Genomic DNA, 17500 nt, shown 5'->3' with positions numbered 1-17500 from the left:
GAGAAACAATACCAAATTGGTTGGAGGATTAACAAAATGGAAACAGGACTTGCTGCAAAGGAAGGAGAAACTTGATGTGATTTGCAGCAGAAGGGAAAAAAATAATAATTTCAATACAAATGTAATTTTACACATCGTATTTTCTCACCCCAGTCCTCATAATTTAGTGGAAACAAAATCCTCTGCAAACACAAGGGTTATCTGGAGCTAACAGCGTATTTGCCAAAATCATATGTCTAAATGTTGGATTATAATTGATCTGATAAAGGACATTAAGGACATTTCGGTGTGAGCAGAATTAGCCGTAAAGAGTGTGAATTTATATATATATATATATATATATATATATATATATATATATATATATATATATATATATTTAAAAAATCATAGTAGGTTCACGTGATTTCAGTGTATATATATATATATATATATATATATATATATATATATATATATATATATATATACGTATGTGTGTATATGTTAATAGAGTTACCATTCTAAAGTCGCAATGGACGAGTGGTATGTGGGTTCTCTTCTAAGTCTTATTTGGAAATCATTTCAACAAGAACACTAAGGTCGCTGTCACTTAGGAGAAGTGGTGGGCAAATAAATGATAAGAATGAGTGTTATATTTCTATATAATCACTTCAGGTTTTACACTTTCCACTTGAGACAGGTGCTATGGAGTCTTGGTTTTACTGAAGTCCAGTGGTTACGAGAGTGCACTGAAGCCTACGGGTTTTCTCACCAGTTTTGAGAGAGAGAGAGAGAGAGAGAGAGAGAGAGAGAGAGAGAGAGAGAACGACACTATAATCTTCACCGCACTTTGCGCCTTAACCTCTCTGCCCTTTCACCCCGAGTCTCTCTCTTTCAAGCACGATTAAAAGTAATGACATAACAAACACGTCATACTTTGAGTGACGACACAGTTTCGTCATTAAGTTTACACATTCTCGCTTCATACAGGTGTCTTCAACATATGTCGCCTTTGATCCATTCTGCTGACGCATCGTGGTTGGTTTACCTTTAAGATTGCGGACCCTTCCCTCGCGTCAGTGATGTCAACTAAACGTTTCTCTAAACACCGCCAAATGTTGTTCGAAGGATACTGCTTCTCACGGGCCAGTAATGTCGTCTAAGCATTTCTCAAATCGCTGCTAATGACTAAGCGTTTCTTTAATCAATGCCATTAAATGAAGTGTTTCTTAAATCACTGCCATCAACTAACTGCTAACTCATCGCAAGGTCGCTCTCTTTCCCAGGATCCCTTTTACACTCTCGATGTCAGCAGTCGTCAGTATCTCTCTGATTTACGGAAATCTCGTTCAAATGGCTTTCTAATCACTGACAAGAGTCGCTGAAAACATGCACGCTCTCGATTCAGAGGATTCCCGTTACATACATACATACATACATACATACTCATACACACACGCACGCACGCACACTCACACACACACACACACACAACACACACACACACATATATATATATATATATATATATATATATATATATATATATATATATATATATATATATATATATATATATATATATATGACCCGACCTCTCATGGGGTCTACTTACACTGGTTCGGCTGCAGTAGTGTGGGTCATGCTTAAATAAGACACGGGATAAATTTAACAGTGATCTGTATTATCTAAAACTTACACAAGGGCCCGAGTATCTAATGGAACTAAAAATTAAAGTAACGTAGCGGTAACCGGCCGCAACGGCGGAATAGCGCGAGACGATGGCAATAGCACGTCATTGCCCTCAGAGTGCCAGAGCCACAATCCTCCCAACGGCTGCCTAGTGTGGGTACGCTGGGCATTTTCTCTCACCCCGGCATTTTCCCCTCAGGTACGACATTGGTTGATTTCTCCTACCAGGGATATCTGACCAATCGTAGGTCAGAAATACCCACACCAAAAGTTAACGGCTTTTGGGATATTTTGGGGGTGCGTGTTTCCTCACGCCCTGACCGTTGGAACAGGACAATGTCTCCTTGTCCTACAAACTTCGCCATTACAGCTCACAATCTAAGACCTCGGGAAATGGTAACGAACTTTCCGGAATGGTTCATCACTCCTCCCCAAGTCCTTTGCGTCCCTGCAAAGCTAATGTCTCTGCACTATTCCATTGCAAGCCTCGTACTGCATTGTCACTGGTTTAAACTAATTAAAGTTAACTATCTTAATAGGGGCAGCTGACGCGTGTACAAGCCAAACTTACAGGTGAATTGAACACGTCTTACAACAACACAAAATTTCGAAGAAAAAGTTCAAAACAATCATCACTCACTCTTCCCTAAAAACAGATCGATACCAAAAAAAAAAATAAAAGGTTTTAAAAGAACAAGTCCTGCTTTACACTCATAACAAGAAATGCGAACACAATAACAAAAAAAAAAAAAGCAAATAAACTCTAACACTGTCTTTGGCAATCATGGCAACATGGCATCAAATTTCTAATCAAACTACCACCTGGAAATGTACTAAACTTTCCTCAAACAATTTGGAAAAAAACAATAATTTAGAAATTTAGACACAACAACATAATATAAAAGCAGTGGAATTGTTAACAAAACAAGAAAAACATAATTTCATAGCATAAATTTACTTTAAGACAACTACACAGAATAATCATAACGAAAAATCATAAATCATGCACAAAAATTCCAGCACCTGTACGAATGTAACATAAAAGAAATCTTACAGAAAATGCGACATCCAGGTTGGTATATTACTGAACACAAAATAAGGGACAACAAAAAAAATGAAAACATAAACAAAGAAAACGTTGCAAAAACAAAATTGACACAACCACAAACAAAAAATAAATAAAACACAAGAATATGATACACAAGCAATGGCATTGACACTCAGACATTTGCAAAAATTAAAACACAAACATGAAATGTAAAACATAAAACTCTTGGTATGACTCTGATTTCAAGGTAAGGACATGGGACTACAATTACAAATTTTCATCACTGACACATTTTGTGCACTTTGCAATGGCATTCACTTACGACATGGACTCATGAACGCGCTCTCGCGCTCAGCATGCACCTACATATGCGCGTACGTGTTCCACAAGATCTTCTCCCGAATACCCAGTCAGTCTAGGGTTAGGGGTACTGGTTTGTTGGTATGGGACGCCAGGCTGTTTTGGCGTATGGCGCGCATGTGCGACAGGTGTTGTTCGCTTTGTGCTCCCAGAGCAGACCAACTGGGTAACCCAGTATTGCGATTAATTTCTTTCATACACTACGGGCCGAATAGGCAGGTTTTATCTGCTATCACACTTGTGTGTGGGATACGTGTGAACACTTCCACGAACACAAACATTCTTGTATTGCCCTGTGCAGCAGGGAGTGGTCTCGTCACATTTATGTGCCCATAATCGAGTTTAACAGGCAACCCTTCGTGTACCCTTATAAGGGACTTTTGTATGCCTATATGTCCTAAATATGGACTTACATGAATTACATGGATGGTTCTTTCTATCAAAGAATGAGGAAGAACGACTCAACAGGTTGTTTTTTCTTTTTTTTTTTTTTTACATGAAGAATTTATCTCACGGCACTTCCAGAATCGGGGATTCGTCACTCAACCCTCTCACATACCCAGTCACACAACCACTCGCAGGACATCCACTTTGGGACCCTCCCAGCAGGGACCCTTCTTGCATTCAAACAGTCGTTCTCTCTCTCTCTCTCTCTCTCTCTCTCTCTCTCTCTCTCTCAACTCGCCCAATGCGCCGCGGCTCCAGTCACTCACAGCTGACCTGACTAGCCCCCGTTTTCTGTGTAACTTGCCCGCAGGCGTATTTAAAGTATTCAACTGTTACTGCTATTTACAGTATAACGTTGTTGGCAGTGCGTTGACATCGCCTGTGCCACTAACATTACAAGACTGCTTTTGTCGTTCCTCGATCTTTTTTTGGCTCTCGTTGTAACACCTATTGTGACATTTCTAGACAGCGCATCAGCTCCCTTATTCAACTTTCCCAGAATATGCCCAATCTTTTCATAATATCAAGGTCTTAGCTAAATCCCAGAAAGGTCAACACTTGGGTAACTAACAATAACAATATATCTAACATTACACACTAGCAGTGGGGTTAGCAAACAAACATTTGGCCACTGAGGAGGGGCTCTAGAGGGGCGGTTTGAGTTTCCCACCCTCGGTGGGGGAGGAATTAAGAAACGCCAACACAAAAATGAACAAAGTAAAATTAAAACGTCAACAATTGTCACAAAAATATCAACGCAAAAGCAATACCAGTGAACTGGTTACTACCCAATGACTTTAATAAGAACAATTTGAAAATAATTTACAGATGAACCACAAAAGGATTCAGTAACCACAAAACTGATTTTGAAAATCGACAAAACACTAGTTAATGGTTTGTTATTTCTGGCGAGAACAAAATTTTACAGCACAGACTTGAATAATCTAAAAAATACAAAACAAAAGGGAACTTTCTCTAATATCGCATAACAGACAATAACTAATCACAAGACCTTTTGATAATTTAATAATTGCATAAAAAAGTTTCAACTACAGTGAATAGAAAAACCTGGGCTTCAAAAATGATTGGCCAAATTTCATACCCAGACTGTTGAAAGTCCTCACAAGAATTTTCAATGATTTATTCATGGAGATCCAGGCCACCAACGCCCCCTGGCGAATGGAGATCCAGGCCACCACCCCCTCCCCCTCCGCGTTCGTCTTCCCCTTCCTCGACAGGGAGGGGATGCATTTCACGGGCCGACTCCGTTAACAAGGCAATTGGCCCTTCTAGGGGGATTTGTCTGGGGCAACCCTCCTTTGGCGGAAAAGGACTGCTTCTCGCCACGATCCCTTCTCCCACCTCCTAGAGGTCGCCTTTCCTTTGGAGGGAACGGCAGGTGGCCGCCATCTATGTTTCGTTTCTCCGCATCGACGATGATCGCCGACAGCACTAATAATATTAATGCTAATAATCACTGTGCTCGACGATGGTCGCTTTCCACTTCGCGCTCGCCGCAAGTGTCTAGTTGTTTTCTACTACGGGAGTGCTAGTCTTCTCTTTTTTTCATAGGACATTCGTCTTGTCTGTCTCTCCCCGTTACACGATTTCTGGCGTTCGGTATTCGATTAATTTCACCCGCGCGACTTTGTTCGCTAGTTTCCGCCCGTTACTTAGTGCTTAATTATGGGAACGCAGGCACAACTATGCTTTGATGTATCACTTCAACGTCGGCCCATTGTGCGATTGTTTCTTTCGTCTGTTCCATCGTTTTTTCAGATCACTATCACTGCACAGTTATTGGATTGGTACAATCGCAGGCCCACAGTTTGCTGTATTTACTATTAATTAGCCCTTCTCAGCAGACCCTACACACCTGACACCAGAAGATGACCCCGACCTCTGGTTCAGTGGGGTCATGGCAAATAAGAAACGGGATAAATTTACACTGGTTCGGCTGCAGTATCTAATGAGTAACAGTTAGAGGTAACCGGCCGCAACGGCGGAATAGCGCGAGACGATGGCAATAGCACGTCATTGCCCTCAGAGTGCCAGAGCCACAATCCTCCCAACGGCTGCCTAGTGTGGGTACGCTGGGCATTTCTCTCACCCCCGGCATTTTCCCCTCAGGTACGACATTGGTTGATTTCTCCTACCAGGGATATCTGACCAATCGTAGGTCAGAAATACCCACACCAAAAGTTAACGGCTTTTGGGGGATATTTTGGGGGGTGCGTGTTTCCTCACGCCCGGCCCGTTGGAACAGGACAATGTCTCCTTGTCCTACAAACTTCGCCATTACAGCTCACACAATCTAAGACCTCGGGAAATGGTGACGAACTTCCTGGAATGGTTCATATATATACATACATATATATATATATATATATATATATATATATATATATATATATATATATATATATATATATATATATATATATATATATATATATAAATCAAACACCAAGGCAAAATTTTAAAACGAAAAAGCATAATTGTATTACAGAAAATAATTATATAGTTAAGCTGAAGTGTCATAACTTCCAAACATAATTCAGTCTAATTATTTAATAAATATCGCGTCCAAAGAAATACAATCATCGCTCTTTCTTCATTTACCTCGACGTAAAAACGGATCCTCGCGGTGCAATATCTCATTTGCGACTAATGATATTGATTATGAATTTGGCTTAATTGGTCACAACCCCAGGTAATGGTAATGGCTCGTAATACCTCATAATCACCTTTGTGTTTGTGTCCCGGTTAATTACTCTTCTGCTATTTATCGAGAAATTGATTGCGCAGTAACCCAATAGACGCCCTCCAGCCATTTCACAGAATTAACATTGACATGAAACAAGATAATAAGATTACGATCTCACACATGAGGAACGATCATTGTATTTTGTTTTATTTTTGGAAAGAGTTAAAAATAACGCATCGCAAGGTAGTTATTGTAAAACAAAGATGTAAATAAAAATAGATAAATATATAAAAGCAAAAAACGATATTTTTTATTCATGGAAAAATAGAAATTAGTGCTGCTTCAGGAAAACTGTTTTCTTTTCAAGTCATGTATGTAAATTATAAAGATCGATAAATAACCAAGAACCAAAAATCACGAAGTTTGCAACCACTGGCACACTCAAAGATCGCAAAGATATTAATGAAGTTTTTTCTAATTTTATTGGTTTAGAATGAAAGCCCTTGTAAATAGTTTCAACTAATTACGATAACTGAGGCACCGTTCTAAAAATTATGATTCTCAGATAGATCCGGGACGCGACGGGCAGAAATGCTCAGCAGCAGTAATCAATCGTCGACCGCTGGAAGAAATTCTCTGCTCCGTATTGTTTGTCCTAAATGCATTCTCGAGCTTGTAAATACGTACCTAATATATAACAGGTTGTAAATAATATGCTGAGATTTTTCTGTCATGGTTTTTGCTGATTTCACTTTATTTATTTATTTATTTATTAATTTAGCTATTTATTTATTTCTGTTTGCGTGGCGGGTAAGTGTTCCTCACCTAAGTATGAGCAATGTTATAATAATCACTTCTTCGTGTATAGTCATAAATTATAATTTGAGAGAATATTCATTTATTTATGCATCTATTTTTCATTGACAGCAACTTCCGCGGGCCGTGGTTGGATTTTATTAACCACTTAATAGATTATCAACCAGCTGATGCTTGGTTAGATCTTTGAACTCTTCCTTTTAGGAATAATCAGTTTTCACGTTGATGATAAAGCGTAAGATAAAATAAATTAATTTCTTTAGCGAAAGAAATTAATTTAAAATGTTCTTGTACAGTGATGATCAAAATATGCTATGTCTAGAGGAATAATTAATATTTTTTCATCCTATAATGCAGTAACAACGAAAAAAATTACCTGAACCAAAAATTATAGATCAAATAATCTAATAGCACTAAAGTTATTTATTTACGAAATAATTAAGCTTGTTCTATTTATTCATGATACATTTACACGCGCGCAGTTCACGGTTTACTACTTGTGAGGACAATCTTACAGTACAGCAAATATTTATGTTCCACAAAACATAATTTTACCCAATAAATTATTGTTAAAATCCTCAAGGAATGTGCGCTTCATTCATGAAATTAAAGAATTCAGTAAAACACTCCAAAGCAGAGGATGGCGGTATGAGCTCTTCAAACATTATATATCGACCGAAGCTTCATTTTCGGATGCTTCGTTTCCCAGACAATAAATTACGACATTTTTTCAGTTCATAAACTCAAAAATCAATAGAACTTCACGGCAACTGCAAAGCCTTGATATTCTTTTTAGACAAGAAAAAATGATTTTTTAAAATTCAAGAACTCAAAAAAATAGAATTTCAAGGCAATAGCTAAACCTTGTTAATTTTAAAAAGCTACGAATATTTTTAACTCATAAACTCAAAAATAAAAAACCTTGTTGTTATTAGACAATAAAATGCGGAGTTTTTTTTAAATTCAAGAACTAAAAAAATAAAAGAAATAACGTAGATCTTTAAGGCAATTACTGAACCTTGTTATTTCTCAGATAATTTGTCAATTATGCTCCGGTGAATTTTTGGTAATTAAAGCATTTGAATTCTGTTCCTTCCTTGGGCAGGACCACTGGACAAGTATTCAAGGCCACACCTTCATTTCCTGTTAAGATCACCGTCTTGGAAGAAAATGCATGAAATGTTTTCGTGTGAGCTGAAACCCTGATATAAAATCACTTTTTATCACTAGAAATGAAAATTTGAAGTTATTGCGGGAATTTTCTTTACTGGAAGTTAGTTTATTAGCGGCACCAGCCTATTGCTTTATAATTTTACAAAAGAGTTGAGAGTGTCAAGGACATGACTTATATTGGCAAAATTTCTGTTTACGATATTTCAATAGAAATATATATATATACCGGGTGTTTCGAAATTAGAGCCCCCCCCCTCCACAGAACAAATGGAAAGTTATGAAGTTTTCTGCTATAGCCTACCTCCAAGTACATTATTTTAAGTTTCTATTAAGCTATTTTTCATTTTACATTTCTTGTATTTTCAAACTGAGTGACGGACTTAGATACAGCCATGGCTAACGACTCGCAGATCAGATGGATTGACCGAATCCGGGCTATAACCTTCAAAGAGGCCAGGGATGCTGGCGCATCCTTCATTTCACGTTCCTGGATAGATAAATACATTAAAGAGATGAATCCTTTGTTAAAAGAAACTGGAACAAAAATCCATATGACTGTCATTGCGAAAAGAGTGAGAATCTTGAAGGCCTGAAGTCCTTTCTCACGAGTCAAAAGACATCATAGCTGAGGCAGTGGGTAGACTAAGAAAGTCTTTACGTAAAATGGCGCTTGAAACTGAAACAAAAGGGGAAAGAAGAGAAGTTATAGTGCTGTATATCGTAAGCTGAAAAATCTGGTATCAAGCCATTTCATGTTATCAGCAAGCCCAACATCACTCAGCAACAGAGAGAAGACCATGCATGGTTTTGTGGTTCATTTCTTAAAGACTGGGATGAAGGTGCCTTTCTCCATGTTGCTGCATCAGATGAATTCTTCATTTACACAGTCAGGAAGCCAAATCATAAAAATGACATCATTTGGGCTGCAAAGTTGGATGATATCAGTGATGACGTGTGCTATCGCCAAGTTGTGAAATTTTCTGAATGTTTGGGAATTTTTCTGTTTTACAGCCAAATGGTTAATGTGGATCATCAAAGAAAAAGGACACTCATGGAATGGCGAATACTTCAGAGAAACTGTGCTTACTGGTGGAGTATTTCCTTTCCTCAAAGATACTGAAAATGTGTTATCTGTTGAAGAAGTCACATTTTTGCATGATAAGGCACCATGTTTCAAGGCTCTTCAGACACAGGAGCTGCTTCGAAGCAGTGGTATTGAGTTTTTCTCGTCAAGTGAATTTCCAGGTAGCTCCCCTGACCTTAATGTGTGTGAAAACATTGGTAGTATCTTATCTTAAAGGATCGTGTTGAAGCACACACAGTGAACTATGATGGTATACCAAGCCTCTAAGACCTGTGAAGAGAGGTGACTGAAGTGCTCAGGAAATGGAGTTTGAGTCTCAGCTTTTTGCAATTTGCTGAAATCATACCCCTCAAGAATGCAAGCTGTGGTAGAGGCAGATGGAGGCCACACAAAATATTAAATACTCAGAGAAAACTTAAATAAATACCTGTTCTGAATTACTTTTGTTTTTGTCCATATCAATTTTAGTTCATGCTATAGAGGAGGGCTCTAATTTCTTGAAACACCCTGTATATATATATATATATATATATATATATATATATATATATATATATATATATATATATATATATATATATATATATATATATATATGCATATATATATTTTCATATCCCATGTATTTATTAATGCTTGTATTTTTTATATACAGGATTTTATGTTATTCACGTGTTTAACTAAATGTAAATATATTGAGGATTCTTATACACCGAACATCTTTCCAGCAAATACATCATAGTCATTTTTACCCAGTTCGTTTGTTATCGATGGTTAAGCCATATTAATGAGGCTCTGTATACTCTAGTTTGAGATTGTGACCTCTGGGCGGTCGTCACGCAAATACCCCAATTACGAGATACGTATGTCCTGGGGCATCGTCTCTCGTTGTCTTCCGTTGCAGACGGAGTTTTGTAATAGCCCACAAATGCGATGATGACGCCATGAAGTGCAAACTTCAGTGAAAATTTGCCGTGATTTTTATGAAGAAAAATCTTCAAACCGTCATCGATACCATACATTGTACTGTTGTTACTCCAGAGAATATTTCCCTCTAGTTTTATCAAAAGATATTTCTCACTTTCCAAATAATTTTTTAAAAACTAAAAAGCAGAGTAAAAGGCAGCTAAACAGACGCGAAAAGAGGGTCAAATAAGGAGCCTCTGTCGTGGAGGTTTAAAAGAATATTAAATGAAAGACAACAGAATTTCATTAAAGTCACCTTGGCTGCTCATTCAAGGAGCCGAGTCTGCCTGTGTTAGGGCAATGAAGGGACTAAAACTTAAAGGGGGAATATGAATATGAAGTACCATTCTTTTTACCTCTTCGAAGGGTCACAATGTCAGGTCCTTAAAGGAGGCTTGTGGAAGGCTATCCTGCCCAGCTCTTCTTCCATGAAGACGAGCCATTCCTTCAAAAAGAAAAAAAAAAGGAACTTTCCTTACTAAATTTTATTTCAAGTCCCATTTATTTGCTATGCTTCTGAATAGTACATTTTCATTAATATTCCTTTCCCAAGACCGATATTGTAATGAAATGTAAATTACCTTTTAGATTGTAAAAATATTTATTAATAGCAAATTAAAGAATTTAGATAGTGATTATGTAAATGGTATTGCTATAAAGGAAGTAATAATCAAACAAAGAGAGAAAACCGAAAAAAAATTATATATTGCTCTCTATTTACAGTAAGGCTACGATTTTTCACATGAAAACTTCTAAATTTTATATATACACACACATACACATCTCTCTCTCTCTCTCTCTCTCTCTCTCTCTCTCTCTCTCTCTCAACGCCCTGAAAAACTGTTACGAATCTCTATTTCTTTTCTGAATGCTTTGATAAAAACTCTTACGAATGTTACGAATCTCTGTCTGTCTGTTTGTCTCAGTCTATTGAAATTCTCTCTCTCTCTCTCTCTCTCTCTCTCTCTCTCTCTCTCCTTTGAAAAAAATTAGTATGAATCTCTCTCTTTACACACACACACACACGACCAAACCTTTGAAAAACTGTTACGAATCTCTCTCTCTCTCTCTCTCTCTCTCTCTCTCTCTCTCTCTCTCTCTCTCTCTCTCTCTCTCTCTCTCCCACTTCAGTATTCACATCATAGTATTGTTCGCTTTTCAGAATTAAACTGTGGTAAATTTTGATGTTCTGTGAATATGAAAAAAATTTCTTTCAGAAGAAATCTAAACTCTAATAACTTTGTTGTCGTTTTCTTTAATTTCAAAATACGTCTGTCCTGTTGTCCCTACAGAGAAGAACGAAACTCGACAACATTTGCCTTACAAAATTTATATAGAGTGACAGTCTCATCCTTTGCAAGAAATACTTAAGCGAAACAAAATATTGTGATTTCTCTCCCCCGGAAAAGAGCCAAGGAGCATAATGATGAGTCTGTAGAAGTGAACTGAGATTACTCAAGAAGTAATCTACTCAACTTCTCGTACACGAACAGTGGACCGATTTAAAATATCAAAAATAGGTAGTTATGTGAGTTTTAAATCTATGTGTTCATTTGATTTGTGGTAAAACTTTGTAAGTCTTTCTTTTGCTAATGCACTTATAAAGTTTCTTTATAAGTGCTTGCGCATTCAAAACTGCCTTACCTGCAACACATACTCATATATGGAATTCTATGTGATCTGATTTATGTACGTGTGTATGTACGTCTAATGGAAAATTCATGGTTGCTGAGACTCAAAATATTTGGCTTTAGATTTTTGTCCCTGTATATTAAATATAGTTGTTTTTAAAAATGTAACTAAACATTATCGTATATTTTGCTGTCACCATTTCTATTCAGTGTTAACGTTTTTATAGCTCTTTTTTGTCTCCAGATCTTTACTAAAAACATGGCAAATTGAGATAAAAAGGAAATTCAGCACTGTGCGAAGTGACAGAATCTTCACATTTCTATTTACACACACACACACACACACACACACACACACACACAAATCTAAATAAAAACAGTGGAGAGCTGAAGAAATGGAAGAGTATTTTTGTTTTCATTCCTGTAGCTTTTGCCAGCGACGGGGAAGAGCACAAGAAACAATTTCGTTTTTGGAGTTGAAATAAAATTCAATATTTTTGCTGTCATTCAACCCTCAATGGACCTACTTGTCTCACACCTTTGAAAACATTGCTTCTAGGAATTGAGATAAAAAATATTTACACAGAATCAAAATGAAATAGTTACCAGTTTATAATAACTTGACAAGAACAAATGGCTATAATTGCCGTATATTGGAGTTCGGGAAACAAAAGATATTACCTTGTACATGAGAATTTTTGCTACACCATAAAAATTCAAACATCAACACGCCTTTAAAGGAGGCTCACACAATTCTGAAACTGATTCCCTTGTGAGGCAACAGAACTGCATCGTAAACAAACGGTAAGGACAAGGTTGAATTAATGGATCAGCCCCAATTGACGACAACAATTGTTTGCAGGACAAACAACCGCCACCCCCAGTAAATTACGAAGCTATGAATCTCGAAGAAGAATGTCAACACTGACTCAGATCACGAAGTCTCCTGATCCCTTTGTTTGTCTGGTGTCAGCTGATTAAGAAATAATGATTCTCGCTAATATTATCTGAGAAGGACGATGACGTGCTGATTCTAAGCACTTGAAAAATGGTTGTTCATTCCATGGATTTACTCAAATGCTCTTCACGTGGTGTCGACATAGTTTCAAGTGTAGTGGAATTAAATGTTTTATTTGATGTGAAATACATTACCTTTACAGTATTCATCAGTATTCATGCCTGTATTACTTATTATTGATTACACTTGAACGGTATTTTAAAAAATTGGTTTATTCTGAATAATTTGAACAAATATATATTTGTTACTCATTATTACGTCTATCTTATATAGTATAGGTTTTTCAGTAAATTATATATATATAATTATATATATATATATATATATATATATATATATATATATATATATATATATATATATATATATATATATATATATATATATATATATATATATATATATATATATATATATATATATATATATATATATATATATATATATATAATCAACACACAAAGACCTGGGTTCTGATCCTGATGTGATTCAGATATATTTATATATATATATATATATATATATATATATATATATATATATATATATATATATATATATATATATATATATATATATATATATATGCATTAAGTAATATATGAGAACTGAATAGAGGTTAAAGACCATCTCTTCAATCTAAACTTAATGCTGCTAAGGCAGATACTTGACGAGTACAGCAGCTATTTGATATTCATTCCAAACTGGTAAGGTAATTATCGACTGAACTTGACCCTGTTTGCAATTCAAACAATACTTGACTATTTATTCCTTTTTCCCTGCTGATATTAGTGGCGCGTCTCCACTAATGGTGGTGGGAGGGTCCACCACAATCCCCTTCCCTCCTCTTTGCTTGTTCCTGATATAGATCTCTAATGAGGAAGGGCTGAATTTGAATTTAAAAATAAGATTAGAAAGAAGAGAAGGCAAATATTTTTCATTGTGCAGGTTTCAATCTTTCTTGGATAGTTTTTCCTTCGGTAAGTCCTTGAGGAGTGGGCTGAAATCATTACGGTTATGATGAGGATAATATTGCTATTGATTGTATTTCGGGTAATTGTTATCACTTTGTTTTATTCGCCGTCATTATATGAGTAGACAATTAATTGAAAAACATCTTTAACGGAAAAATTTCTAGCGTTTGCTTTTCAAAACACAAATGTCAGCAAGGAAAGCCCCCAGTAGGTTGCAGTCATTTACAACAATTATCTTTTGTGCTTGGAAATGAGAATATATTGATGACCTTTTCTTTCGTGACGTCAGCTGGTATTAGCATTTGGTACTTATATGCTAAATTTGGATGATTTTGTTAATGATTATGGAAACTGTCAGTAAATATTACACCTCTTCTTCTTCTTCTCTCTCTCTCTCTCTCTCTCTCTCTCTCTCTCTCTCTCTCTCTCTCTCTCTCTCTCTCTCTCTCTCCACTAACTTTTTCAAGTTCTTTTACTTTTTCTTTCCTTTTAAGATTGATCTCATTTTCAGCAAACACTGATTGATATTGGGAATCATCATTTTAACACTTCGTAACATTCTAAAAGGTTACCATTATTAAACATTAAAACTTCGAGTACTCCGATTATCGAATCAGTATGTAGCTGTATCCAAGGCATCCAAGTACCTTAAAAAAAAAAAAAAAAGAGAGAGAAGGCACAATTGTTCAACCTTATTGTCATATTTCGGAACCTCCGTTTTATAACCTGTGAGGAGAGACTGAGGAAAGAAATCGGCCCACAGAGAAGGGAAGAGTATCGTGTCAATGTGTTTGCTCGGGAAAAGAACTCGGGTGGAAATAACGTCATTTAAAGTATAAATCCTTGCACATTAACGTTCAAGTTGTTTTTACGCAGGCACAAATTATGCGCTCAAGAGAATGTGAAAAGAATTTTCTCTCTCTCTCTCTCTCTCTCTCTCTCTCTCTCTCTCTCTCTGCTAAATGCTAATTGGACTTCTGAATGGATGCTCTTTCTGGGATACAAATACCACTCACACATGCAAGTTCAGAGTTATGGCAGAGGCAGTCAAGGTACTTTTAAATTATATTTTTAAGTGTTTGTGAAGCAACAGTAATCTGAGGAACAGTGCATCAGCAGACTTCACTGGCGATTACAATATCAGTGACAATATAAATCAATCAAACTATCATGATAATGAAGTGAGTCCAAAACTTCCAAATCAGTAAAAACAGTTGGAAATTCAATATAATCTCTGGGTGGCAAATGATACAGCAAAGGATCTCTGAGTGTTTTACTGAAAAAATTACTTTACGTAGTAAAAGGGGAAGGTTAAACTAAAAAATAAAGACATTTTCGACTACCAGTTTGTTGCTGAAAGGGGAAAACTTCCTGGAACTGAAGATTAAAGGGACGAAAGAGGATAAGAGGCTGAGGAGACAGAGAGGGGTCGAAAGGATTCATGAGCTGAGAGTTTTGTCAAAGGAGAGGATCCAAAGATTTCTGGGAGAAAGAAAACCGAAGAAGAAGGATGGGAAGGGTGTGTTTCATGGAGGATACACTGGAAAAAGCTTTCCCTAGAACTAGCACAGTAATGTAAATAGAAAACTATTAATGAACTTTGTAGTTATGCAGTTATCAAATTTTGTCCCATATTACCCACACATGGAAGTTTCAGGAAATTTGCTAGATTCTTTTTAATTTGTGATACAGTAAAGCAAGAAAAGAGGTGAAGAGTAAGTATGTATGTATTATATAGCGATATATATATATATATATATATATATATGATATATATATATATATATATATATATATATATATATATAATCATATCTCACAAGAAGCTACCATAAAACACTCTGTTTCATTGTCTTATCCTTGACCTGGCATTTGCTTAGCGTGGGTCGAAGGTAGGGAAAAGAGGGATTAAGTCCCCTCCCTAAAGAAGCTTAGCATCCTTTAACTACTTTACAACTTTCTCTTTTGGGGCAAAGTGATCTGTGTGGGATTCTTTGCAGGCACCCTGCCGAGAAGCGGCCACATGTTCAGCACACTTGGACGAGTTGACTCATGTAAGATGACTATTGCATTGTCCAGGGACTGCCACCCGCCCATTGGCCGATGCCTTAAATAGGGACAGACGAAGGAGACAGGAGTCAGACACTCGAGGGACGTCATGAAGTCACGAGGCAGATTGCCATAAGATGGGTGCGGGACAGCTATACTGGAGGAGTGATTGACGCCCCATCTTTGTCACAGGAACACACACCCTAGTCATATTTTGTCTAGTGAGCCACGGACCCACTCTCCACCATTCTTCACTGGAGACCCCTTCCTCTACATGGTAAAGTGCTTGTTAAAGAGTCCCTATCAGTCACGAATTGCCCTTCAAGTGTTTCTTTTAAAGGCCAGTAAATTCCAGTTTTCCTTTGCCTCGTGATACCAGTGTCATTCAAATGTCTGTGTTTAAGTGATTGCCTATCTTTGCTCATTCGAGGCCTTGTAGCACCCTCAGTGCAGAGTGAATTCCTGGTATTTTGCTATCTCCATTTACTGGCTTGTAATACCTGAACCTCTCATTTCGGAGGGACCAATTTGCAGTGGAATATCCTTGGTTTGTGCCTTGTGTAAAACCCTACTATGGATTCCAAGTTCAAGTTCATCAGGTAGAAATATCCCCTCAGGCTCCAAACCTGAATGCAACACCTCATCTTCTGATATTCTTTTGTGTAAATATACATAATTTTAATTTTACTCTAACGTGTTTACCGACATTCTTTAGTAGGGTCCTAAGCTCATATGAAAATCCCCTTTTTCTTGTGTTTTATGATTTCCTGGACCTACGGGAAGTTTAGATAACAAGGCTAACGTAATGGTAAGTGTTGATACCTGAAAATATAGTGACTATTTCCCCAGGTACAATCATAAATATATATATAAGCCTTTCTCAGTCTTCATGAAACGTCCCCGGAATCCTGATGAAGTCGTAGGATGCCATTACAGGACGGGTCAACGGTCATCTTCTCTCAGACAGAGGAATCTTCCTCCCAGAAACCCCCAAAAGTTTGTTGGGTTGATGCGTCACCTTACCTGGCACTGATTGGCTGATAGGCCGAATGGTTAGAAGTGCCAGGCCAATGATGTCCAGTAGAGTCTGTCGGGGTTGTGAGGTATGACAAGGTGGAGGAAGATGCCCAAAGAAGGTGTCCCTTTGGGCAGAGCATTTTGTCAGGTTTAAGGGAGAGACGATTACTTTCCCTCGCTGCATCCACCGGGTTCCCCTCAGATCTCTCTCTCTCGGTTTTACGGTAAATTTTAGTTTGCTTAGATACTTGGGCCCTTGTGTAAGTTTTAGATAATACAGATCATTGTTAAATTTACACCCCTGTGTCTTATTTAAGCATGTCCCACAGTACTGCAGCCGGACCAGTGTAAGTCAACCCGACGAGAGGTCGGGGTCAGTTTCTGGTGTCAGGAGTGGGATCTGTTGGGGGTCCAAGACCATCGAGTATGGTAATCGAATATCTTGCCCGAACATCAGGAAGTAAGGGGTGTCCCTAATCGAGCTGTTATAAGCGGTGTTAATAGCCAGCTCAGCCGTCTGCAGCAGGGACGGCCAT

Source organism: Macrobrachium rosenbergii, chromosome 7 (genome assembly GCF_040412425.1).
Source record: "Macrobrachium rosenbergii isolate ZJJX-2024 chromosome 7, ASM4041242v1, whole genome shotgun sequence".
Taxonomy (NCBI): Eukaryota; Metazoa; Arthropoda; class Malacostraca; order Decapoda; family Palaemonidae; genus Macrobrachium; species Macrobrachium rosenbergii.
This window is presented reverse-complemented; position numbering follows the sequence as displayed.